Source organism: Heterocephalus glaber, unplaced genomic scaffold, assembly GCF_053883595.1.
Source record: "Heterocephalus glaber isolate CG9 unplaced genomic scaffold, H.glaber_assembly_v1.0 deba00001790, whole genome shotgun sequence".
NCBI lineage: Eukaryota > Metazoa > Chordata > Mammalia > Rodentia > Bathyergidae > Heterocephalus > Heterocephalus glaber.
Window position 1 is genome coordinate 2,752,902 of NW_028258473.1, and position 5,156 is coordinate 2,758,057.

Genomic DNA, 5,156 nt, shown 5'->3' on the forward strand with positions numbered 1-5,156 from the left:
CTGAACCTCTGTGGTGTGGATCCAGGTACTGGTGAGGCCCAGGTGCAGGTGGCGGGGTGGTGGTGCTGCTGGTGCCCACAAGGTGGGCTCCTCAGTGTTTGGGGGTGGTGCTATGGAGGCCCATGGGGCTCTGCACCTTGCAGTCTATGTTTAATCTTGAGCATGTGGAAAGCCAGTTTTCCACCATTTATTAAATATGCTGTGTTACATCCAGTGAAGGTATATGGTTCCTTTGCCAAGGATAATGTAGCAGAGTATGTTTGGATTTGCTTCTGCATCTTCTATTCAGTTGCATTGATTTTCAGGGTTTTCAGTGTCATGCTGTTTTTATCCCAGTAGCTTTGTAATAAAACTTCAAATTGGAGATTGTGATGCCTCCTGACTTGCTTTTATTGCCCAAAATTGCTTTTGCTATTTTAAGTCTCTTCTGGTTCCACATGAATTTTAGGATTGTTTCCTCTAGTTCTGTGGTGTATGCTGTTGATATTTTGATTGGGATTCCATTAAGTCTGTATAACAGTTATGGTGTATGGCCATTTTCACTACATTGGTTCTGCCTACCCAAAAACAAAGAATATCTTTCCATTTTCTGATATCCTCTTTAAGCTCCTTTTTCAGAGTACTGTAGTTTTCAGTGTATAGGTCTTTCACTTTGTTAGAGTGATTCCTAAGTATTTCATTTTTCTTGATGCTACTGAGTAAGGCATGATTTCCCTAATTTCTCTCTCAGTGAGTTTGTAATTAGTGCACAGGAATGTCATTGATTTTTGAGTGTTGACTTTATATTCTGTTATGCTGTTGAATTTGATTAGTAATTCTAGGAGTCTTTTGGTGGAGTTTTGGGGTCTTCTCTATAGAATATCACGTGATCAGCAAATAATGATTATATACAGTCTTCTTTCCTATCCATACTCCTTTTATTTCTTTCTCTTGTCTAGTTGCTCTGGTTAATCTTTCCACAACTATATTGAACAGGAGTGATGATATTGGGCATCTTTGTCTTGTTCCTGATTTTAGAGTGAAACTTTTCAGTTTTTATCTTTAATATGATGTTGGCATTTGGTTTGTCATAATGGCTTTTTTATTAGATTGAGATAAAGGCCTTCTATTCCAATGCTTTTTAGGGTTTTTGTCATGAATAGGTGTTGGATTTTGTCAAATGCTTTTTCTGTGTCTATTGAGATGATCATGTGATTTTTGTTCTTGGTTCTGTTGATGTGATATTTTACATTTATTAATTTACATATGTTGAAACATCCTGCAACCCTGGCATGACTCCTATTTTGTCATGGTGTATAATCTTCTTGATGATTTGCTGCAGTCTGTGTGCTAGAATCTTATTCAGTATTTTTGCATCTATGTTAATTAAGGAGAGTGGCCTGTAGTTTTATTTTTGGTAAAATCAGTCTCAGGATTTGGTATCAGGATAATGCTTGCTTCCAGGAACCAGGTTGGCAGTATTGCTTCCCTTTCAATTTCATTAAAAAGTCTGAGGAGTTGTGACATTAGATCCTCTCTAAAGATCTTGTAGATTTCAGTAGTGAAGCCATGAGGACATGGGCTTTACTTTGTTGATAATTTTTAATTATTTCTTCAATTTTATTGACTGATGCTTGGTTATTTAGAATGTCTATATTTTCCTGATTCAGCGTTGATAATTCATATGTATCTAGGAATCCCTATCCATTTCTTCTGAGATTTTCATCTTTATAGAGTGCAGCATCTGAAAATAGGTATTGATAATCTTCTGAATTTCTGCAGTGTCTATTGTGATTTTGTCATTTTTTTTCCTAAATGGAAGGATTTGGATCCCCCCCCCTTTTTTTGTTTGAATAAAGTTAGCTAAGGGTTTGTCTATTTTATGTAAACTTGCAAAAAACACTTTGATTTATTGATTCTTTGTATTCTTTTCTTATTCTCAATTGAATTAATTTCTGCTCTGATCTTTATTTTTTTAATTACTTAAATTCTTTTATTGGTACATTGTAAGTATACAACATATTTACATTTCTCATTGGGAACTTGTACCTTTACATGATGCATCTTGGTTCTTATTTTTTCCCCATTCCTAGCCCTTCCTTCACCCCCTCCACCCTTCCCTATGGACAAAGACTTTGTTTTTGTTTTTTCCATTTCTCATAATTTTTCCTTTCCCTTCTTTACTTTCCCCTGCCCCTCCCACTACCCCTACCCCTTTGGATCTTTCCTTCCTATTTTGCGTTATTGATTATTCATTCTAATCATTGGTACATTTTAGGTATACAATATAATAACATTCATCATTGGAAATTTGCACCTTTACATAATCTCTCTTGGTTCTTATTTTTCACCTTTGCCCAGCCCTCCCTTCAACCCCTCCATCCCTCCCTATTTACAAAGATTTTGTTTCCATTTTTCCATTTTCTCATATTAACTCCATTCCCCTCTTTCTTTTCCCCTACATGTCCCAATTCTCCTTCCCCTTTGCCCCTTTTCCTCCTATTTCACATAATCGATTATACATTTTAGTCCATATTTACACTTTCAGTTTCTTACACCAGAGAAACTATTTGATATTTATACATGTGTGTCTTATTTATTTCACTTAAGAGTATTGCCTCAATGTGCATCCATTTAGATATAAATGTCTCTAATTTCTCATTTTTTATGGCAGAGTAGTACTCCATTTTATTAAAGAAACATATTTTTTTATCCAGTCTCCAGTTGATGGGCATTTGGGCTGTTTCCAAGTCGTAGCTATTACAAATAGTGCTGCTATGAACATGGGTGCACATATATCATCATGGTATGATTCTTTTAATTCTTTGGGGAAGACACCCAGCAGTGGAATAGCAGGGTCAAATGGGACTTCCAGTCCTAGTTCTTTGAGGTATCTCCATACTGATTTCCACAGTAGTTGCACCAGTCGACACTCCCACCATCAGTGGAGCAGGGTTCCTCTTTCCCCACAGCCCTGCCAGCATTTGTTATCTGTTGATTTCATGATAGGAGCTATTCTTTTGTATTGTGCCCTCAACAAGTATGAAATTACCTTCTTTGTCTCTTTTGATCAGTCTTGGTTTGAAATCCATTTTACCTGTAATTAGAATATCTACCCCTGCTTTTGTCCAGATTCCTGATGCATGGAGTATAGTTTTCCATCCTTTGCTTTTCAGTGTGTGAATTTCTTTTCCAGTTAAATGTGTTTCTTTTGTGCAGCACATTGTTGGATCTCATTTCTTGATCCATTCTGTCAATCTGTTTCTTTTGATTGGTGAATTGAGACCGTGTGCATTGATACTTACAACTTTCATCTATTAATTATCCTTGTTGTATTATTTTCCCACTGTCATTTCACTTTCTTTCTCCTCTGTTTAATTGCTTTCCTTGCCTGGTGTAGTCATTCTCTTGGGATTCTTGGAATTGCTGTTTTCATTGTGTTTTTATAAACTATCAGAACTTTTTGGAGTGCTGGCTTGGTGGTCATGAATTTTTTTCTGATATTCTTTATCATGGAAGTATCCCATTTCTCCATCAATTTTAAAAGATAATTTTGCATGATACATCAATCTGGGTTGGAGTTTGTTTTCTTTCAGGTTTTGAAATGCTTCATTCCAAGGTCTCCTTGTTTCATGTTAAGAGTCTGTTGTGATTCTTTGGGGCTTTCCGTTGTGTTATTTGTTTCTTTCCTCTTAACAGCTTTTAATATTTTGTTCCTGTGTTGAATTTCTGAAATCTTGACTATTATATGGCTTGTTGTGTCTTTCTCTGATCTTGGCTAACTGGAGTTCTATATCCTTCACTAATCTGTTTTTCCAATTCTTTTTCCATACTTGAGAATTTTTCTGCCATTATTTCTGTGAACGTTTTTTATGTCTTTTGTGCTATCTTCCAATTTTTCATTAATTCCCATCAATCTTATATTACTCTTCTTTGCATCATCTAGCAACTTTGGATTGATTTTTCATTTTCCCTTGGTATTTTTATGCAGTCTTTTATTTGATGATCACAAACCACAGACCTGTTTTTAGATCTGATATTCTGTCCTCACACTGGCTAATTTGCTGCATATACTTTCAATAGAATTTTTAATCTTCTGGATGAGTGTTCCAATCTGTTCAATGGAATCTACTTCTTTCTATGTTGGGCATGCATAGTTTCCTTCACTTTCTGAAGTCTTGTATTTTTTTATGTTTATATACTATAGATTCACTAATCATGTTCTTCATTATGGTAATTATCTCTTTAGTTATTTGAGAAATTATTTTTGTCTGCACACCCCTAACATTGGAGAAGCGTTCCTTTCTCCCCACAACCCTGCCAACCTTTATTATTGGTTGATTTCTTGATAGCAGCCATTCTTTCTGGAGTGAGGTGGAATCACAGTGTGGTTTTCATCTGCATCTCTTGAATGATCAGTGATGTTCAACATTTTTTCATATGTTAATTTGCATCTTTTACTTCTTTGTCTGAGAAATGTCTGTTCATTATAGATGCCCATTTTTGAATTGGGTCTTTAAATTTGGGGCAGTCTGATTTTTGTCAGTTCTTTATATATTCTATATAGTAGTCCTTTGTTTGTGGTACAGTTGCTAAAAGCTTTTTCCCACATCGTAGTTGTCTCTCAGCTCTCTTGATGGTTTCTTTGGCAGTGCAGAAGCTTTTTAATAAGATGAGATCCCAGTTGATTCTTTGTGCTAGTTCCCATGCTACTGAGGTTTTGTTCATTAAATCTTTTCCCATGCCAGTGTCTTCAGGAGTTCTACCAAATTATCTTCCAGCAAGTTTACTGTTTCTGTTTTAATATTTAGATCTTTAATCCACTTTGATCTTAGTTTAGTGCATGGTGATAGATATGGGTCTTGTTTTAATCTTTGGCAGGTTGAAATCCAGTTTTTCAAACACCATTTATTAAAGAGGCTATCTTTCCTCCAGTGAGGATGGTTAGCACCTTTGTTAAAGATGAGGTGGCTGAGTATGTCTAGAGTTGTTTCTGGGTCTTCTAATCTATTCCACTGATCCTCAGTTCGGTTTCTTTGCTAGTACCATGCTGTTTTTGTCACAGTAGCATTGTAGCATAGTTTCAAGTTGGGTATTGTGATACACCCTCCCATGTCTCTGCTGTCAAGAATTGCTTTTGCTATTCTAGGCCTTCTCTACTTCCAAATGCATTTTGA